We start from the raw sequence: 23642 nt of genomic DNA on the forward strand, positions 1-23642 counted from the left end.
ACTGATCGAGATTGAGATCAGCCGAGACAGAGACCAAGCGGAATAGAGATCGAGCGAGATCGAGAGAAGCCTGCTGAGTCATAGCGAAAAATCAAGATATCCGTGATCGGGCAAGGATCGCGGCAGAAATCTCGGCACGTATCAGGTCAAAACCGGTTAATTAGCCAATCATGGGATTTCCTATTGTATTTAGAATTGTACCATAAGTAGAACTCCTCTGCTATATAAAAGGGGTTCTAATCATTTTGTAATCATTACGTTCAAGCAGAACATAGCAATATATTACATTTTCTTTCTTAAGCTCTCATACTCTGTTTCTCAGTTCATACTTTTCAATAGCATACTCATTTGGTTCGAGGGCGACCTAGCTCGAGGGTTAAAGCTGCGCATCACATTGGTTTGCTTTATTTTTATTTACAGTCAATTTTCAATATCAATTTATATATTTCTCAGTTTGTGCCAAATGAAATCACATAACCTTAAAATCATTTATAAATTTAATTGTTATCCGAAGGTAAAGGTAAATAATTTGAGATTTTAACCGTACATGTGAAGGAAGGTACGCATTCAGTTCTTCGTATGCAATAAGTTCTTGATTTTCTAACTTGATAAATTGAATCATTTCATTGACAGAAAATAAAATGTTCCATTTATTAAAGATGGAGCACGTTTCTCACATTTATGATGTGCAACTTGGATTGGCTACAATATTAAAACCGTCAAAAGCACAAATAGTAGTAAGGAAAACCAGACTGCAAGGATTAACAAAACCAATCAACTAAAAAATACAATTATGTAAAGCAACTATTTAAGAACATTTATTAGAGTAACCGTCTACATCATCCCTTTTGGCCCCCTACGTGAATATGGGATCCTTTGTGCACCGGACAACCCTTCTTTTTTACTTAAGAGCACTTATAAAAGATAGAACTGGCTGCTTAACTGTGAGCAAGAGGAGCACGATTGCTGCCACAGTTGAAGCTCCGGCCCAAGGACTCTGAAAGTAATTGTGCCTCAATTTTGCCATCATTTGATTCCATGGGTTATCACAATGTTGAATTATTTTGCTGATTTCTTCACCGCTATAGAAGTCATCACTAGAAGTAATGACCCCTTGTGTAATTTTGTTGAAAATGGTAGCCACTTGTTTGTCATGTCCTATCTCGTTAAGTATGATTCAGTTTTGGCGAAGAAGATTCACATCTTTATAAATTATAAGAGACAATTAGTTGAGTCATTATCCAAATATAATCCGTATAATATTTAAGATGCAAGCTAGACGAGTGCTGCTCATAAGCTATCATATTTCTCAAGAAAGGTTCCAATATACCGTCAGCTGTAAAACAAGGGATTTCAAACAATCCATCTTTAAACTTAATATCGAATAAAGTGGTTTTATCCGTAATATCTTCTCCCAAAGCTCCTATTTTTTTGAAGTTGACTCCAGCTTCATAAAGTTCTGTTGCACTTGGAATTTGGCAGCATTCCCAACCACTAATTTCGTCTGGCATTTCTTTTGACCTAATTATTTGCAAAATTTTCCCCAAAAAACTTATGTTACAACATTCCTTTCGGGTGCTACCATTCGTGGTTTTGCCAGTATTTTTCATTTTTGATGGGCGAGACGACATGTGTAGCACATGAAGTAAATGGTCTGGTTGTTGACCATCAATTATTTCGGGATTCTTATCTGGGAAAAAAATAGAGAACGAGGATTTCACCATCTTTATCAAGTCTTGTTCTGTAGGATACTTGGTCATTTCATGTAACATGGTGCGTACACAATAAGGTAGTTGGTTTTCTAGTAATAACATGTCTCGACATACTTGAAACATCATCCATTCCCTGTTGATGATTTCGTCTTCTTCTTTTGGCTTCCTTCCACAACGCTCTCGAATAAACTCAATTATAAAACAGCCATCCAGCAACATCATTTGTGAAAATTTTACAACAATGTCACTGTCAAGGTTATTATCTTAACACTTTAGTGCTTTATCTTTTAGTTTCTCCATTTCACTAATGCAACTTTACACATCAATCTCCGTTTTCTATTTGAGAAACCGTTGTAGGTACAGCAGTTTGTACTTTTCCATTTAGTGAAGTTCTTGATTTTTGTTATGGTAAGGACCAATGGAGATAATCTTTGGGGTATAAGCATCTGGATTTGATTCACGTAACCCAACATTTACTTTGAATATGGTAGTGGATTTGATAGTAGAATTGTTCATGTCCTTAACTTTTTCCTCAAAGATTTGATTTGCAGATTTATTGATATGCAATGCCACTTGATCTTGATCATTTGTTTCATTTTTCTCGATCAAATGATCCACTTTCCTCCCTTCTTTTATCTGTAATTAATGGAAAAGAGTTCATAATTTTCTTTTTCGCTTTGAGAAACTAACACGACTTTCAAGCTGAATTCCAATTTTTTTTACTTTTTGTGTTGTAGTAATATTTATATACTTATTATTTTTTACAAATGTCTAACAAGTAATTATCGCGAAGGAATACAAAAACGAATAGTGTATCATAATGAAGTTTCAAACATCATTGGTGGAAACCAAAAGAGTAAAAGGAAAATTAATAAAACAATTGAATCTTAGCTCCTATATGACTAGATTTTGGCTTCTTTGTTTTAACAAAAAATTTTATAACAGTGTTTGTTCGTGGAATATGATCTGATTTTGAGAAGAAAAACTCAAAAAAAATTCAAGTTCCGTAGAACAGTTTTTGGGAAATTTATTTTTTCTTCCACTCACAAAACTCAACTTTTTTTAAATAAAACGTATGTCCAAAAGCAACTTCAGTTTCCAAAATTATTTTATTAACCAACCGATTTTTTTCGATGTTTTGAATATTAATTTTAATTTATTTTAAATAAAAAACGGACCAACTTTGGTCGCTTTCTTGAAAAACAAATTTCGCAGGATGAAATAATAGTTTCCCGCATTTTTGCACTAAAAAACCGACCGAAGTTGGTTGATTTTGTAAAAATAAATTAATTTTAATCAGTCGGTTTTCCGACCGGCTTTTGGACCGGCCGAAGTCGGTCTGTCGGTCTGTCGGTCAGGGTCGATTTTGACCGGATTTTTAATAGTGTAGTAGACATTTTTTAAGAGAAAAAAGGAGAAACTGCCTTAAGTATGTTATAGAGTGATAATTTTTAGCACCCTTATATTTTTTTATTTTTTTCCCTCAAAGTTACTCGAGAAACTAACAACACAAACCATTTCTATAAGGCGCGATCTGTTAAAGAAATGGATATTGGGCCTAACTTAACCCCAATAACTAACTTATGAGGTGAAGATTCTTTAAGATCATCGATGAAGAAACTTACACCCCCTCGGCTCCTCGCATGCTTAGGCATATTAATTGGAGCATGGACTATATAAGTGTAATGACCCGACCGGTCGTTTTGTGTACTACAACTCCGTTTCCCTCTTTACTAATCAAATTGGGCTTTACAGTTGTTGTGTGACTTGCCGGGACAATTGGTTCGGGTTCGGTGAAGTTTTGAAATGAATTGGAACATTTAGTTCTAAGGTTTAAAGCTTAAGTTAAACTAGTGACTGGATATTGATTTATGTGTAAACGACCTCGGAATTTAATTCTGATGATTCCAATAGCTCCGTATGGTGATTTTGGACTTAGGAGCGTCTCCAAATTTTTTTTGGGAGGTCCGTAGTAGAATTAGGCTTGAAATACCGAAAGTTGAATTTTTAGGAAGTTTGACCAGGGGTTGACTTTTTGATATCGGGGTCGGAATATGATTCTGAAAATTTTAATACCTCTATTATGTCATTTATGACTTGTGTGCAAAATTTGAGGTCAATCGGACGTGAAGTGATAGGTTCCAGAGTCATTTGTAGAAACTAGAAATTTCAAAGTTCATTAGGCTTGAATTGGGGTGTAATTCATTATTTTAGCGTTGTTTGAGGTGATTTGAGGGTTCGACTAAGTCCGTATGATGTTTTAGGACTTGTCGATATATTTGTTTGAGGTCCCGAGGGGCTCGGGTGAGTTCCGGGGGGTTAACGGTTCATTTTTGGCCTTGGTGAGATTGGTGATATATGTTGCTGCATTTTTCAGATTTTTCTCTTTCGCATTCGCGAAGAGTGTTTTCTGAGAGTGAGGTTTTTTTCTTCGCGAAGGTATGGTCTGTGTGTGCATCGCGAATAGGAGTGAGGCGATTGGGGACCGCAGGTTCTTGTTCTACATGTTCGCAGGGTGGCGTTCGCGTTCGCGTTTGCGAGGTGGCGGTCGCGTTCGCGTTTGCGAGGTGGCGGTCACATTCGCGAAGAAGAAAAGCCTGGGTAGTGAGTTTAAGTTTTGAAAATGGGACTTTGTCCCATTTTCCATTTTTGACGGATTTGAGCTCGGGAAGAGGTGATTTTCGGGAGTTTTTCAAGGGAAACAACGGGGTAAGTGATTCTAACTCGGTTTTGGTTAAATTACACAAATCTATTATTGTTTTTATCAACAAATTAGAGTTTTGGGTTAAAAATAGTAGAAAAATTCATAGCCTTTAATTGAGGATTTGAAGGCCGAGTTGTGGTCGGGTTTGAGTAATTTTGGTATGGTTGGACTCGTGGTTGAATGGGGGTTCGGATTGCGTGAGTTTTATCGGATTCCGAGATGTGGGCCTCACAAGTGATTTTTGGGACATAATTTCAGATTTTTGGAAAATATTAGTAAATTTTAAAATGGAATTAATTCCTATATTTTTTGGGCTGAATCAAATATTTTTTACTAGATTCGAGCCGTTTGGAAGTTGATACGCGCATAATGGGATTTCTGGAGCATTGTTTAGCTTGCTCGGAATTGGATTTGGCTTGTTCGAGGTAAGTAACTCTTCTAATCTTGGAGTTGAGGGTATGAACCCTGAATATATGTATTTCGTGAATTGTTGGGAGGTCACGCACATTCTAGGTGACGGGCGTGTGGGCGTGCACTATAGAAATTGTGATATAATTGTTTCTGTGCAAGTTTGTAGTTAAATGATCTTGGCATTTTCCATGCGATTTTATGAGTTAAAGAAATTGAGCTGAAAAGAAAATTAAAAATCATGTTGAGGCTATGTACCCGTATTATTAGAACCCACAGAGGTCATATTATTGTGAAATATTTATTTTAAAATGAAAATTTATACTCACTCTTATTCATTTCATTGCATATCATTTCTCAGTCTCTGTTGTTATTTATTGATACATCATATCATCATTTTTGGGCTATTCTCATGACATTGTGAACCCATGAAAGAGAGACTGGAGAGATTGATGATTGAGGGAGGCCGAGGGCCTAATTGTGACGATATTTTTCGGATCGGGCTGCACGCCGCAGCAGGCCATGTTGGCTGTATATATATATATTATACTATTGCACGTGAGTTGGCCATGTTGGCTGTATATATATATATATATATATATATATATATATATTATACTATTGCACGTGATTTGGCCATGCAGATCTATAGATTATACTATTACACGTGAGTTGGCCGTGCGGATCTATATATTATACTATTGCATGTGAGTTGGCCGTGCGGATCCAGATATTATTATGGCACATGAGTTGGTCGTGCAGATCCAGCTATTATTATAGCACGTGAGTTGGCGGTGCGAATCCAGATATTATTATAGCACGTGAGTTGTCCGTGCAACACGTGAGTTGTCCGTGCAGATCCAGATATGATATTATAGCATGTGAGTTGTCCGTGCAATACGTGAGTTATCCGTGCGGATCCAGATATGATATTATAGCACGTGAGTTGTCCGTGCTTATAGCGCTTGGGCTGTAGGAGCCCCTCATGAGTCTGTACACCCCCAGTGAGCGCAGTCGACTATCAACAGGGATCGGTCTGCACGCCGCAACAGGTATTGTATAGCGTTGAGTGATTGAGTGTGTTGAGCACAATGAGAGAGAATGTGAGACAATGAGATTGAGTACTCTGAGACTGTGAGTACATGAGTGCAATCTCTGAGATACATTGCATTGACATACATACATGACATATATGCATAGAGATGTGTTTTCCTCATGCTGTACGGTATCACATTATTCATGATTTTTCACACATGTTGACAGATGGGCATAGTGATGCATTTGTTTTATACTGGTTAACTGGGAAAGAAAATGATATATTTTATTTACTATTGAAATGATTTTTGGAAGAAATACTGTTATCAAATTATTCATATTTTTGGCAACAAGGAAAACTATTTGGGTTTTCACTAATGTATTTAAAAGGAAGAACTATTATTTTTGAAATTATGTTTCGGCTGAGCATTTTTATCTCTGTGTTTCTTCTGGTACTATTTGCTTTATGTTGTTAAGGACGGTTGTGGACTAGTAGTTTTGGACCCGACCTTGGTAGAAGCTCGTCACTACTTTCAACCTACGGCTAGGTTTGTTACTCACTCAATACATGGGGTCGGTTTTACTGATACTACACTTCTGCACATTGCGTGCAGATATTGGCTGGCGTTGTTGCTGTGCTCGATGGTTGCGGGATCTGAAGATGTACCTGCGTTCCTGTTGTAGCTGCCTCTTGTTCAGGGTATCCTTAGATTTATATAATCTCTGTTTATGTATTATTCAAACAGACTATGTATTTATTTTATTTTTGCTTTGTACACTCTATTCATAGAAGCTCATGATTTGTACTACCAATTCTTGGGGACATGTATTGGTTTTAGATTTTTTTTTTTAATTAATTTCATTAGAATTGGATATATGGAAATTGGCTTACCTAACGGGTTGGGTTAGGTGCCATCACGACTAGTGGGATTTTAGGTCGTGACAAGGTGGTATCAGAGCCCTAGGTTCATAGGTTCTACAAGTCATGAGAAAGTGTCTAGTAAAGTCTTGCGGATCGGTATGATGTCGTCCATACTTATCTTCGAGAGGCTACAGGACATTTAGGATATATACCTCCTATCTTTCTTTCCTTATCGTGCGGGATTGATTCATCTTAGGACATAATTCTTTAAATTCCTTCCACGTATTCGTATGCGCATATGAGCGCTTGATATCATTTGTGTATCGTCGGCTTGTGATTTCAGGGATGATGTGCGAGATGTGAATTCTATGTTTTGGTGATGGGCCAGTCTGGAGGACTTGAGGCCATGGTTAGACCGCAGTTTAAGCTCGGCAGCTTCAGTTATAACTTGTACAATTGGACTCATATGTCCAGTCATGACCCTACAGTGGAAATTGTGGCTCGATGAGCGGTGGAATGGCGGTATGATGGGTATGATGTGACCGCGGGATGTGTTAAGACGATTTGAATGTGACGAGAAGTGTTTTCTTGAAATGTAAAGAAATGGCCATTTGGTGCTTGATTTTCGCTTTAATGTGACGTACAGTCTCGAGTATGAATGTTTTGAAGGATCTTTAAAATTGTTAAATTTTGGGGTAAATTAAATTCTCATGTCTGGGTAATGAGTTTGGACTCAGATTGACTAAGTGATTGCATAGTAATTGTGACTGCGAAAAAATATAAGAAGATGCCAATTTGAGGCTAGGGAGGTAAGTTATCTCCTGGAGAGTAATCTACGTAGGTGTGTTCCTTATATGTGAGTGGAGAGTTACTTTTCCGCCAGCAGGGAGTATGTGTGGAGATTTGAATTTGAATCTGGCTGAGAAAGTTGACTTGAGTGTCAAGAGAATGATTGCGAGCTTAGTAGATGATTTGGGGTATTTTTATGATTGGCATTGCATGAGCTTAAGAAATATTTTGTGGCACTGACTACGGTATTATGACAGTAATAGGGTATGGATATTGTTTGTTATGGAGTGTTTAAATTTATGGCTTTTAGCCAAGTGGGGGAGCCTGCTGCAGACGACTTAATTTCATGGTTATATATTAAATTTTAGTTTTGGTCTGAGTCATACTTGTGGATTAGTTATGACTTGCAGAGATGGAGTTAGAGAATGACTTGAGTAAATGAATTCTTTGATACGGGTTATATTGTACTTTACGAGTATATGAAAATTGTGGGATGAGTGAGTTGTTATGGGTGAATGATGTAGTGCGCACGGAGTATGAATTTGATAGGTGGTGTTAAAGTAGAGTTACTTCTTTGAGTGTTGTTGTGGGCATGTGTCTTTTGTCCCATTTGGGCGGTGCAATTAAATTTGATCAAAATGGGTGACTCTCGAGAAAATTCTAGTAGGTATGAGAATTATATATAGCAATTGAGAAAGTTTCCGGACTTGCGTATGGTTAAAATCTGAGATTTTCGTTTGATGGTGCCTGGACTTGCGGGAATTCTATATGACTATGGATTCTACACTTTTAAATAAGGAAGGTAAGAAGAACAATTTCAAATTCACATAAGGTATTCTCAGAGTAAGGGTTATAGTTGTAGTAGTTTTGAAGGTTCTTAAGAAGAGTACAGTTGTTTATGGGCCGTAGGGAGTTGTAGTTCTATGCTAAGTTTTGTAGGATAAGTTGTGGTTAAAGATCATGGTATTTTAGCAAGAAGAAGTATCATTTTGAAGACAAATTCAGAAGGGACTCGGAGAAAATATGACAACTGGGTAATAGGTTGGATCAGTATGGTAATAGATATGATCGGTTCTTTGGGTGCTTATGATGTGGGGGTTTTCTACAGGTGCTTTGTGGCAATACACCTGGACTTGGCAACCTGCGTGGCTTGGTCGAGTTAGAGGAATTTAGTTTTAAGGGCTTGATTATGTGAAAATAAATTCCAAAGTATTCTTGATGGTTTTTACCGGTGTGGAGAACGTGTTGTGTATTGTGATTTCCTCTTGGAAAGAAGCAAGAGAAAGATTTCTAACTAAAATGGTATATAAATTATTGGTGATGTATGAGAAAGGAGCGGACTTCAGAAGGCGCATTGTATTTTGACTTACAGATGTATAAATTAGGATTGCGGTACTCACATGGTTGATAGACTGTGATATTCAAATTTTGTCAAGTGGCACGAAAGAACTTTTAAAGTATTTCTCGTGGGATGATCGTGTATAAGAGAGGTGTTAGGCATTCGGGCGGTGGAGATGGAATCAAATATGGTGATTTACGTATTCTATGAATTTAGAATTTGGGAGTTTCAGGAGCAGATTGTACATGGTTGCGGACTGTGAAGTCGTGGACGAAGCTAGTCAGATGATAGGATGTATTATGAATTAGTCGCGGTGAATTTTCGGAGGGTTATTTATCTACTGTGGGTGACCAGAGTTGATTTGGGGGTCCATTGATAGGCCCAATTAATATGTGTATTCTACACCGAGCCGGAATGGTTGGTTCCATACTGCTATTATTGTGGGATGTGTCATTCGGTTGATGTTGAACTTATTCGTGTTCTCAAATGATCTGTAAGTTACTCCTTTATTATACGAGGAGTTGTTATTCATTGGTTATATGCACCGATGGTGCGGTTCTATTTGAGCTTTATAGCAAAATTTGAGTGTGATGAGTATTTGGGTATTACATGATCGTTAGCGTAATGGTTATGTCCTTTCAGGTTTTATGTGGTATTTTGTCAATTGCCTCTCCGTCGTTATTAATTTTGAGCAGGGGTGGCTCGGGGTATATAATATTAATCTAGTTTTAGAATCGGGTGATGGTTCTACGGTGTATGATGAATTTTCAGCATTTCGTTGCAAAGGTACTTGTTAATCTGGCGGGGCAGTTCTCTCATTTGAGTCATTTTCCATGATTGGGTATATTTGAATTGTTGTGTATTAGTGCACGGATTGCACGAGTTGTGGCTCCGAGTTATATTTGTGCGGTATGTTTGTGGAACAATTATGTTTAGTAATATAAGGTCATTGGACCTGGAATGGGTACTATCAGGTTTAATTTCGGTATATTCGGGAGTATAATATTGAAAGTTGGCTAAGAAAGTGATTCTGGTTACGGTTGGGGCGAGAGATCTCCATGACTTGTTCTTTTAGATTCTGCGTGTTTCTTTTATTATCAACCGTGTACGAAGTTTTTGGGATAAGGTTTGGTTCGATATGGGTTTAATACTAGTATGTTGGTGGTTTTGGAGTAGTCACTATGATCAGGAATGTTGCTACGAGCATGCGAGTTGTGTAATATGTTGATAGATTATATCCGGGGTTATAGTTATAGCTCGATGCAACTTGTTCGGACTTATACGGTATGTAAATGTAAGATTTGTATCTTAAAAGAAATTCTAAAGGTCGGAAATTAAACTCCAAAGTTTATGGGTTAAGGTTAAATTAATGATTTTCAGTTGTATTGTGTAGTCCAGCCTATGTGGAATAGGGTGATGTGGGTTCACCCCCGAGTACGTGTGTGGTAAGATGGAACAGTGATTTGATGGCTTGGAAACAACTTTTGGCACGTTCGAGGACAAACATATGTTTAACTGGGGGAGAATGTAACGACCCGACCGGTCGTTTTGAGTACTACAATCCCGTTTTCCCATTTACTGCTCAAATTGGGATTTACAGTTGTTGTGTGACTTGCCGGGGCAATTGGTTCGGGTCTGGTGAGGTTTTAAAATGAATTGGAACACTTAGTTCCAAGGTTTAAAGATTAAGTTAAAATACTGACCGGATGTCGACTTATGTGTAAATGACCTCGGAATTTAATTCTGAAGATTTCAATAGCTCTGTATGGTGATTTTAGACTTAGGAGCGTCTCCGAAAAATTATTTAGAGGTCCATAGTGGAATTAGGCTTGAAATGCCGAAAGTTGAATTTTTGAAAAGTTTGACTGTAGGCTTGACTTTTTGATATCAGGGTCGAAATACGATTCTGAAAATTTAAATACCTCCGTTATGTCATTTATGACTTTTGTGCAAAATTTGAGGTCAATCGGACGTGAATTGAAAGGTTCCGAAGTCATTTGTAGAAACTAGAAATTTCAAAGTTCATTAGGCTTGAATAGGGGTATAATTCATGGTTTTAGCGTTGTTTGAGGTGATTTGAGGGTTCGACTAAGTCCGTATGATCTTTTAGCACTTGTCGGTATATTTGTTTGAGGTCCCCAAGGGCTCGGGTGAGTTCCGGGGGGTTAACGGATCATTTTTGGCCTTGGTGAGATTGCTGATATCTATTGCTGCATTTTTCTGATTTTTCTCTTTCGCGTTCGCGAGTGGGACCTCGCGTTCGCGAAGAGTGTTTTCTAAGTGTGCATCACGAACACGTGAGAGGTGTCGCGTTTGCGAAGAGGAGTGAGGCGATTGGGGACCCCGGGTTCTTGTTCTACGCATTCGCGAGGTGGCGGTCGTGTTCGCGAAGGTCTGAGCTGGTAAAGCTTCGCGTTCGCGAATCCACGGTCGCGTACGCGAAGAGTTAAATTCTTGGGCAGTCGAGTTGTGCTTCGCGAACGCGAGGGACCTGTCGCGTTTCCGAAGAAGAAAAGTTTCCATTTTTGACGGATTGGAGTTCGAGAAGAGGCAATTTTCAGGAGTTTTTCAAGGAAAATAACGGGGTAAGTGATTATAACTCGTTTTTGGTTAAATTACACGAATCTATTATTATTTTTATCAACAAATTAGTGTTTTGGGTTGAAAATAGTAGAAAACTTCATAGACTTTAATTAAGGATTTGAAGGTCGAGTTGTGGTCGGATTTGAGTAATTTTGGTATGGTTGGACTCGTGGTTGAATGGGGGTTCGGATTGCGTGAGTTTTATCGGATTCCGAGATGTGGGCCTCACAGGTGATTTTTGGGACATAATTTCAAATTTTTGGAAAATATTAGTAAATTTTAAAATGGAATTAATTCCTATATTTTTTGGGCTGAATCAAATATTTTTGACTAGATTCGAGCCGTTTGGAAGTTGATACGCGCATAATGGGATTTCTGGAGCATTGTTTAGCTTGCTCGGAATTGGATTTGGCTTGTTCGAGGTAAGTAACTCTTCTAATCTTGGAGTTGAGGGTATGAACCCTGAATATATATATTTCGTGAATTGTTGGGAGGTGACGCACATTCTAGGTGACGGGCGTGTGGGCGTGCACTATAGAAATTGTGACATAATTGTTTCTGTGCAAGTTTGTAGTTAAATGATCTTGGCATTTTCCATGCGATTTTATGAGTTAAAAATCATGTTGAGGATATGTGCCAGTATTATTGGGACCCATAGAGGTCATATTATTGTGAAATATTTATTTTAAAATTAAAATTTATACTCAGTCTTATTCATTTCATTGCATATCATAGCTCAGTCTCTGTTGTTATTTATTGATACATCATATCATCATTTTTGGGCTATTCTCATGACATTGTGAACCCATGAAAGAGAGACTGGAGAGATTGATGACTAAGGGAGGCCGAGGGCCTGATTGTGAGGATATTTTTGGTATCGGGCTGCACGTCGCAGCAGGCCATGTTGGCTGTATATATATATTATACTATTGCACGTGAGTTGGCCATGCAGATCTATAGATTATACTATTACATGTGAGTTGGCCGTGCGGATCCAGATATTATTATACCACGTGAGTTGGCCGTACGGATCCATATATTATTATAGCAAGTGAGTTGTCCGTGCGGATCCAAATATTATTATAGCACGTGAGTTGTCCGTGCGGATCCAGATATGATATTATAGCACGTGAGTTGTCCGTGCTTATAGCGCTTGGGCTGTAGGAGCCCCTCCTGAGTCTGTACACCCCCAGTGAGTGCAGTCGACTATAAACAAGGATCGGTCTGCACGCCGCAACAGGTATTGTATAGCGCTGAGTGATTGAGTGTATTGAGGACAGCGAGAGAGAATGCGAGACAATGAGATTGAGTACTCTGAGACTGTGAGTACATGAGTGCAATCTCTGATATACATTGCATTGACATACATACATGACATATATGCATAGATATGTATTTTTCTCATGCCGTACGGTATCACATTATTCATGATTTTTCACACATGTTAACAGATGGGCATAGTGATGCATTTGTTTTACACTGGTTATCTGGGAAAGAAAATGAGATATTTTATTTACTATTGAAATGATTTTTGGAAGAATTACTGTTTTCAAATTATTTATATTTTTGGCAACAAGGAAAACTATTTGGGTTTTCACTAATGTATTTGAAAGGAAGAACTATTATTTTTGAAATCATGTTTCGGCTGTGCATTTTTATCTCTATGTTTCTTCTGGTACTATTTGCTTTATGTTGTTAAGGACGGTTGTGGACTAGTAGTTTTGGACCCGACCTTGGTAGAAGCTCGTCACTACTTTCAACCTACGGCTAGGTTTGTTACTCACTCAGTACATGGGATCGGTTTTACTGATACTACACTTCTGCACATTGCGTGCATATATTGGCTGCCGTTGTTGCTGTGCTCGATGGTTGCGGGATCTGAAGATGTACCTGCGTTCCTATTGTAGCTGCTTCTTGTTCAAGGTAGCCTTAGATTTATATAAGCTCGGTTTATGTATTATTCAAACAGACTATGTATTTATTTCATTTCCGATTTGTACACTCTATTCTTAGAAACTCATGATTTGTGCTACCATTTCTTGGGGAGAGGTATTGGCTTTAGATATTTAGTTTTTTATTAATGTCATTGGAATTGGATAGATGGAAATTGGCTTACCTAACGGGTTGGGTTAGGTGCCATCACGACTAGTGGAATTTTGGGTCGTGACAATAAGATGGCCTCAACATCAGGGTAAACAATAAATTGGGATGAGTCTGGCTCTGATACCATGTTTGAAAAATGGACATTTGGTCTAACTCAACCCCAAAAATTAGCTCATGAGGTGAAAATTATTCAAGACTATTTAAGAAGACCAAGTTACGGAGTACAACTAAAGGAAAAGCAATACAGACGCAGTTAGCAAGAATGGTCTATGAAGAATATGTTGAAGCAGTGTGAAAAGAGAGAAATACTATAGACTTTGAACAAATTTAGAGACACTGTAATAGTATAGCCTGAAAATAGCTCGTATTTATAATGTAAGAACATCAGGGACAGTTAGGATTGTGCTTCAAAAGTGATATTTTCATTAACTAGTCTATCTGATGTAATAAGAATAAGGAATTTTGAAGAAACCCGCCCTAGGAGTTGTGCTTCAAAATTTCTTATACTTAATTGGGTGTTGATAGTTGGAGTGATTTATCTTTTGTTACAACAGACTGAATTTTGATTATGCTGATTTGTAAAAAAACAAATCACTTGGTAATTAATAAAATACTCGGTTATCAAAAAAATAAAAAATAAGAAGACCAAGTTACCGCATCCACCTGATTTGGGACATTTAACTATGAAACGATTAAAATTGCAATAGTACACCTTGTGTTTTGCATAAAATAACAAATAAAGGAAAATCTCGTACACTAAGCTCGTGCTAAAATGACAGAATGACAATGTAGAAGCTAATTACCTCTTCGGTCTGACTATTCATATAGTCAAAATAGACTGACTGGAGTGTAAGCTGAGTTTTTTCTAATATGATAGACGGGGTACTGGAAGTATAGTGGAACAGGAATGGATTTTTAAATGGTAAATACAAAAGTCTAAGAAGGCAAAGAAGAGTGTCGAAACTGAAAAGATTTTAGTACTATATACGTATAGAATTTCTATTGTGTGATTGTAGGGCTTACCTATATTACTAACGTGAAATAACATCACTTTGAGAAAATATCATAGAATAAAATAAAGCTACAACTACAAGTATCGTAAAATAAAGTGTAATGCCATTAAAAATGTAAGAAAAGTATCATAGAATAAAGTTAAAACCAGTTAGGTTTCAAGCTACCATTTAATATTTTTGGATTTCATATCAAGTTCAGTTCATCAGAAGAACAATAAAGTTTTCCTTCTTTATAAAAGGCATATAAAATACCTCATCGTGTTTGGCATTGTACGTAATGTCCATCCTTCCTGCAATGAATGTTCCAAAACCAGACAGACAGTACTTATCACTATTCCTAAAAAAAAATCTACTTTAGTAAGCTTGAGGCTAAAGACTAACAAATTTCCTTGTAAATGAATTAAATTCAGTCATACGCGGGATTGGTAAAATTAGAGGTGAGCATAGTTTGGGCAAACCTGAAATCCAAACCAAAATTTAAAATTTTAGAATTTTTGGTTTGGATTTTCGGATTATGGATTGGATTCCGAATTTAATTTAAATTTTTTTTGGATTTCTGATTGAATGTTAGACTTCGTATGTGATGACCCGATAGATCATTTTATGATTTAAACCTAATTCTGTGATCCGAAAGCTTTAAAAGTCACGTTTTAGACTTTTCGATTTGCGTGCGCAGTCCGGGCGTCTTTCCAGAAAGTTTTTATGTTAAAAACTGATAGAAATAAGAAATTTTGCCTAAAAACTTCATTTGAGTTGATTTCGGTATATATTTTTAGTAAACAGACCCGAATTTGTATTTTGACGGTCCCGGTGGGTCCGTTTTGTAATTTAGGACTTGGGCATCTGCTCAGAATCGAAATCGGAAGTCCCTACCCCAAGATATCGGACTATGTCGAAATTTGAAAGTTGAAAGCTTAATGAAATTGAAGTGTTTGATCAAAGTTTGACTTTTTGGATAACGAGTCTGTATTTTGGTTCCGGAACCCGGTATAGATCCAATACCATCTTTTTGACTTTTATGTGAAATTTGGTGAAAAAACGGAGTTGATTTGACGTGATTCGGACATCTGGTTGTAAAAATAGGAATTTCAAACTTTTCTTGAAAATTTCATGTGATTTGGGGGTCAGTTCGTAGCTCTAGGTGTTATTTTAGCGATTTGATCGCGCGAACAAGTTCGTATGATATTTTTAGACTTGTGTGCATATTTGGTTTGGAGTCCCGAGGGTTCGGGTGAGTTTCGGAGGGATTTTATAGTGATTTTGGACTTGGTAAAATTTGCTGGTGTAACTGATCTTGTTGCATGCCTCTAATCTTGCATTTGCGAGATCGGGCATCGCAATTGCGATATCTGAGAGTTTCGCATTTGCGAGCTTCTCATCGCAAATACGAAGAGGAGCTGAGCCACACAGGTTTCGCAATTGCGAAATAACCTTCGCATTTGCGAAGTTGGTTTGGGAGGGTAGTTTTCGCATTTGCGACGATTGTGTCGCATTTACGGTCATCCAGTGTTTGCATTTGCGAACCTTTCCTCAAATTTGCGAACAATGCAGAAATGAGAAGGGGTTCGCATTTGCGATGCCTCCTTCGCATTTTGTCACGACCCGAAATTCCCTCCTTCGGACTGTGATGGCGCCTAATATTTCACTTGCTAGGCAAGCCAACGTTAGAATAATATTAACTAATTTTTAAATAATTAACAATCAAGAAAACAAAAGCGGAAGCAAAGTTTGAAATATAGTGAAATAATCTATAAAAATAACGGTGTCTAAATACCATCCTAAAATTGGTGTCACAAGTGCACGAGCTACTAGAATAAATGCAAATAAAGGTCTGAATAAAATAAAGTTATCTGGAAATAAATACACAGCTAAAGTAAAATAGACGGGGACTTCAGAACTGCGGAAGTCATGCAGTTATACCTCAAGTCTCCTTTGGTAGCTGAAATCTGAGCAAGTCTATGGTACGCCGCTGGGACCAACTCTAAAATCTGCACAAGAAGTACAGAGTGTAGTATCAGTATAACCGACCCCATGTACTGGTAAGTGCTGAGTCTAACCTCGACGAAGTAGTGACGAGGCTAAGGCGGTTCACTTACATTAACCTGTACGCAATATTAATAACAACAATAAATAATAAAAATAAATCAGGTAACTCATTTATAATAATTGAAGTCAACTCAGCAGTCATAATCCATTATTATTTTATCCAATTTTGTTGCTGCGTGCAACCCGCTCTCACAATATATTCACATTCAATTCTGTTATATATTTATTTCAATCAAGTATATATATATATATATATAGACTTTTAAATAAATCTATTGCAGCGTGCAATCCGAGCCCCCAATATTGACTTTTAAATAAGTCTATTGCGGCGTGCAATCCGATCCCCCAATATTGACTTTTAATAAGTCTATTGCGGCGTGCAATCCGATCCCCCAATATATACACATATACTTTTATTTCCGTTGCGGAGTGCAACCCGTTCCCTTAATATAATTTTAAACAACTCATAAATATCAAAAACCTACTCCAATAAATACCACGTCCAATGAAAAATTACTAAGCATCAAGGCACACAATAATTACAATTTATTTATGAACCAAACAATGACAAATAACAATTTATAATAAAAATCATAGAGAAAATAAGTAGTTTAATATTTGATGTGTTAAATGTTAAATAACAATTAAAACATGTAATTCAAATAGCATGTCAGAATTAATGCAAGAATTCAAGAATTAATATTTGACAAAGAATAGGAGAAAAATAATTATTATAATAATTAATTTATGATTTAAAATAATTTATGATTTTTCAAGTGAGCAGGCAAACAATTAATTTCACGACGTATAGACACTCGTCACCTCGCCTATACGTCGTTCACATGCTTTTCACATAACAAGTAATTTAAGGGTTCTATTCCCTCAAGTCAAGGTTAACCACGACACTTACCTGGCTTTGCAAATTCCAATCAATTACTCAACCACAACTTTTTCTTTTAAATTTTTCTCCGAAAGCTTCAAATCTATTCACAATCAATTCAATATATTCAATATTAATCATAGGAATTAATTCCATATGAATTTATAAATTTTTCAGATAAAAATCCGAAATTCATTTAAATATTCGACTGTGGGACCCACGTCTCAAATCCCGAAAAAACTCGCGAAATCCGAACACTCGTTCCGATATGAGTTCAACCATATAAAAATTATCCAATTCCGATATCAAACGGACCTTCAAATCTAAATTTCTCGTTTTTGGAAGATTTTAGAATAATCTTATTTTTCTTCGATAAATTCATGGATTCATGATATAAACGAGTATGGAATCATGAAATATAATCAATATAGGATAAGGAACACTTACCCCAATGTTTCCCGTGAAAATCTCCCAAACATTCACCTTAACCGAGCTCAAAATGACCAAAATGAGTAAAAATCTCGGACTCTTCGATATATACACTGCCCAGGCATTTTTCGCACCTGCGGTGCCTCGGCTCGCACATGCGAGAAAAATCTCGCATCTGCGAAATGGGGCTGACAGGCGACACCTCGCACCTGCGGAGGAAAAATGCGGACATGCGCTTCCTTCGCTTCTGCGATCATTTGGTCCGCTTTTGCGGATGCGCGGGTGCGTGCAGGTTTCCGCACCTGCGGACTTTTGCCCAGCCACGCCCGGGCGCATCTGCGATCGAAGGGAAAATACAGATTTTGCTTAAGTCGAGTTCTTGATCCGATTTCAATCTGTATCACTCTCGGGGTATTCGGGACCCTATACGAATATACCAACAAGTCCAATAACATAATACGGACTTACTCGGGGTCTCGAATCACGTCAAACAACGCTGAAATTACAATTCACACCCCGATTCAAACTTTGAGTTTTAAACTTTCAATTTGCAAATCCCGTGCCAAAACATATTAAATGAATCCGGAATGACTTCAAATTTGGCACACAAGTCATAAATGACATAACGGAGCTGTTCAAATTTCCATAATCGGATTCCGACTCCGATATCAAAAAGTCAACCCCGTGGTCAAACTTGAAAATCTTTAGCCTTTAAATTGCTAGTTCTGTTAAATGGTCAAAACTTGAGCTAAGGACCTCCAAATTAAATTCCGGGCATACGCCCAAGTCCCAAATCATAATACGAAGCTTTTGGAACTGTTAAAACACTGATCCGGGTCCGTTTGCTAAAAATGTTGACCAAAGTCAACTCAGTTGAGTTTTAAAGCTCTATTTTACATTTTAATCCATTTTTCACATGAAAACTTGCCGGAAAATTTTACGAACTGCGCACGCAAGTCGAGGAATGATAAATGGTATTTTTTGAGGTCTTAGCACACATAATTACTTATTAAATTTAAAGATGACTTTTTGGGTCATCACATTCTCCACCTCTAAAACAAGCGTTCGTCCTCGAACGGAGTTAGAAAAAGTACCTGAGCTGGGGAAAAGGTGTGGATATTAACTCCGCATGTCTGACTTGGACTCCGAGGTAGATGCCTCTACCGGCTAACCTCTCTATTGCACCCGAACTGAAGGATAACTCTTAGACCTCAATTGTCAGACCTGCCGGGCTAGAATAGCCACCGGCTCCTCCTCGTAAGTCAAATCTCTATCCAATTGGACTGAGCTGAAATCTAACACATGGGACGGATCACAATGATATATCCGGAGCATAGACAGATGGAATACCGGATGAACCACTGATAAACTAGGTGGTAATGCAATCCCGTAGGCTACTTCACCCACCCTTTCAAGAATTTTAAAGGGTCCGATATACCTAGGGATCAACTTGCCCTTCTTTCCGAACCTCATTACACCTTTCATAGGTGAAACCCGGAGCATTATTCTTTCTCCAATCATGAATGCAATATCATGAACTTTACGGTCGACATAACTCTTTTGCCTAGACTGAGTTGTGCGAACTGAATAATCTTGACCTTATCCAAGTCATCCTGTACCATATCGGTACCCAACAATCGAGCCTCTCCCGATTCAAACCAACCAACTGGCGATCGACATCGCCTTCCATATAATGCCTCATATGGAGCCATCTAAATGCTCGACTGGTAGCTATTATTATAAGCAAACTCCACAAGTGGCAAGAAATGATCCCAAGAACCTCCAAAGTCTATAACACAAGCGCGGAGCATATCTTCTAATATCTGAATAGTTTCCTCTGACTGTCCGTCTGTCTGTAGATGAAATGTTGTACTCAACTCCACCCACGTGCCTAACTCACGCTGTGCAGCCCTCCAGAAATGTGAGGTAAACTGCGTACCTCGATCTGAAATAATATACACGGGCACATCGTGAAGGCGGATAATCTCACGAATGTAAATTTCAGCTAACCTCTCTGAAGAATAGGTAACTGCCACTGGAATGAAATGTGCTGACTGTGTCAACCTGTCCACAATGACCCAAACTGCGTCAAATTTTCTCAAAGTCTGTGGGAGCCCAACAACAAAATCCATAGTGATACGCTCCCACTTCCACTCAGGAATTTCTAACTTCTGAAGCAAACCACCAGGTCTCTGATGCTCGTACTTCACTTGCTGACAATTCAAACACCGAGCTACATATGCAACTATATCCTTTTTCATTCTCCTCCACCAATAATGTTGCCGCAAATCTTGATACATTTTGGCGGTACCTGGATGAATAGAATACCTGGAAGTGTGTGCCTCTTCAAGAATTAATTCACGAAGTCCATCCACATTAGGCACACAAATACGGCCATGCATTCTCATAACTCCATCTTCCCCTATAGTAACCTATTTTCATCACCGTACCGCACCGTGTCCTTAAGGACAAGTAAATGAGGATCATCATACTGCCTCTCTCTGATGCGCTCATATAAAGAAGTCCAATCGACTGTGCAAGCTAGAACCCGACTGGGTTCTGAAATATCTAACCTCACGAACTGATTAATCAAATTCTGAACATCTGTAGCTAATGGCCTCTCACCAACCGGAATATACGCAAGACTGCCCATACTCACAGCATTTCTACTCAAAGCATCTGCCACCACATTGGCCTTTCCAGGGTGATACAAAATGCTGATATCATAGTCTTTCAACAACTCCAACCATCTTCTCTGCCTCAAATTAAGATCCTTTTGTTTGAACAGATACTGAAGGCTACGATGAACAGTTAATACCTCACATGAGACACCGTACAGGTAATGCCTCCAAATCTTCAATGCATGAAAAATGGCTGTCAATTCTAAGTCATGAACAGGATAATTCTTCTCGTGAACTTTCAACTGCCGCGACGCATATTCAATTACCTTGCCATATTGCATCAATACTACACCAAGACCAATGTGAGATGCGTCACAATATACTGTATACGATCCTGAACCTGTGGGTAATACCAACACTGGCGCTGTAGTCAAAGCGGTCTTGAGCTTCTGAAATCTCATCTCACACTCGTCTGACCATCTGAATGGGACACCTTTCTGGGTCAATCTGGTCAATGGGCTTGCTATAGATGAAAACCCTTCCACGAACCAACGATAATAACTTGCTAAACCCAGGAAACTCCGGATCTCTATAACTGAAGTAGGTCTAGGACAATTCCGAACAGCCTCAATCTTCTTAGGATCCACCTTTATGCCTTCTGCCGATATAATATGCCCCAAAAAGGCAACTGAGTCTAACTAAAACTCACATTTTGAAAACTTGGCATATAACTGATTATTCTTCAAAGTGTGAAGCACACTTCGAAGATGTTGCTCATGCTCCTCTCGACTGCTGGAGTAAATTAAGATATCATCAATGAATACAACCACAAAAGAGTCCAAATAAGTCTTGAACACCGGATTCATCAAATCCATAAATGTTGCTAGGGAATTTGTCAACCCAAATGACATTACTAGGAATTTGTAATGCCCATACCGAGTTTGAAAAGTTATTTTAGGGACATCAGAGGTCCTAATCTTCAACTGATGGTAACCATACCTCAAATCGATCTTCGAAAATACCTTGGCACCCTGAAGATGATCAAATAAGTCATCAATTCTTGGCAGCGGATATTTGTTTTTTATAGTGGCCTTGTTCAACTGCCGATAGTCTATACATATCCGCATAGAGCCATCTTTCTTCTTTACAAATAATACCGGTGCACCACAGGGCGAGACACTGGGTCTAATAAATCCCTGTCAAGCAAGTCTTGTAACTGCTCTTTCAATTCTTTCAACTCTGGCGGGGCCATACGGTATGGTGGAATAGAAATGGGCTGAGTGCCCGGAGCCAAATCAATACAAAAATCAATATCTCTGTCGGATGGCATCCCCGGCAGATCTACAGGAAATACTTCTGGAAATTCACGAACAACTGGTACTGAGTCCATAGAAGGAACATCTGCACTGGGATCGTGAATATAAGCCAAATAGGCTAGACACCCTTTCTCTACCATATGCCGAGCTTTCATATAAGAAATAACCCTGCTGGCAGAATGACTATGAGTTCCTTTCCACTCTAACCGAGATAACCCGGTATAGTTAGGGTCATTGTCTTAGTATGACAATCCAATATAGCATGCTAAGGGGATAGCCAATCCATACCCAAGATGACACCAAAAAATTTACCATATCAAGAAGTAGAAGATCCATACTAGTCTCAAGATTACCAATAGTAACCACACACGAATGATAGACATAATCTACCAGTAGTCTCTCACCGGTGTAGATACACACACCGAAGTACTCAGAGAATTACAGGGCACAACCAAATATGAAGCAAAATAGGAGGACACATAGGAATAAGTAGATCCTGGATCAAATAGAACTGAAGCATATATATGGCAAACTGGAATAATACCTGTGATCACAAAATCAGATGACTCGGCCTCAAGCCTAGCTGGAAAAGCATAAAATCGGGGCTGGTCCCCACCACTCTGAACTGTGTCCTTAGGACGGCTTCAGACTAGCTGGCCTCTACCTCTAACGGTCTGACCTCTACCTCTAATGGCCTGACCTCCGCCTTTAATAACCTGACCTCCACCTCTAGCTACCTGACCCCTACCTCTAGCTGGCTGAACAAGCGGTGAAGCAACCGGTGCCGGTATGATGGCACGAGAAGATTACTGAGATCTATTACTCACCAATCTAGGGCAATACCTCCTGATGTGACCAATGTTCCCACACTCATAACACCCATCCTGATGTCATGGCTGATGAAGCTGAAGCTGACCAAAATGGGCTGGATAACCACTGTAGTAAATCTGGAGTGGTGGTGCACTAATAGGAGCTGAATGTGCACTAAATGCTAGCTGCCCAGAGTAATGCATAATAGGACTGTGACTCTAGGAAGCACCGGGAGATACATGAAGTGCTGAATGAAACGGTCTGGGAGGATGACCCCTACCAAAATTACCTCTACCTCCAGATGAGGCACCACTGAAACCACCGAATTGACGAGGCCTCTTATCGTACCTCTGCCCTCTCTCATGTGAAAGAACTATCTCGATCCTCCTTGCGACATTAGCAGCCTCCTGAAAAGAAATCTCACTTCCGGTCTCCTTGGCCATCTGAAGTCTGATAGGGTGAGTGAATCCCGCAATAAACCTCCTCACTCTCTCTCCCTCCGTAGGTAGTAAAAGGAGAGCATGGCAGTCCAAATCCACAAAACAGGACTCATATTGAGTAACAGTCATACTGCCATGTTGTAGACGCTCAAATTGCTTGCGAAATTTCTCTCTCAGTGTGATAGGGAGGAACTTCTCCAGAAATAGCTGAGAGAACTGCTCCCAGGTAAGTGCAGGCGATCCGACTGGCTGGGTCAATGTATAATCTCTCCACCACCTCTTGGCGGAACCCGTCATCTGAAATACGGCAAAATCAACCCCATTGATCTCAACTTTACCCATGTTCTGCAACACCTCATGGCAGCGTTCAAGATAATCATGTGGATCCACAGAAGGTGTACCACTGAAGTAAACTGGAGAGTGCATAATGAACTTATCCAGTCTCAATAAGTCCTCAAACGACATGGCGGGCCTATCACCGGTCTGTGCCGCAAGAACTGGCTGAACTACCCCAACTAGCGGGGCTGCTGGATCCTGAATTTGGGGAGCCAT

At 38.7% G+C, this 23642-nt stretch overlaps 1 pseudogene; it reads right to left on the reverse strand.

Moving 5' to 3' along the window:
• Nucleotides 1–642: 642 nt before the first annotated feature.
• On the reverse strand, nt 643–23642 carry LOC104104844 (UPF0481 protein At3g47200-like; annotated as a pseudogene).

Source organism: Nicotiana tomentosiformis, chromosome 4 (genome assembly GCF_000390325.3).
Source record: "Nicotiana tomentosiformis chromosome 4, ASM39032v3, whole genome shotgun sequence".
In the NCBI taxonomy this organism is placed as follows: Eukaryota; Viridiplantae; Streptophyta; class Magnoliopsida; order Solanales; family Solanaceae; genus Nicotiana; species Nicotiana tomentosiformis.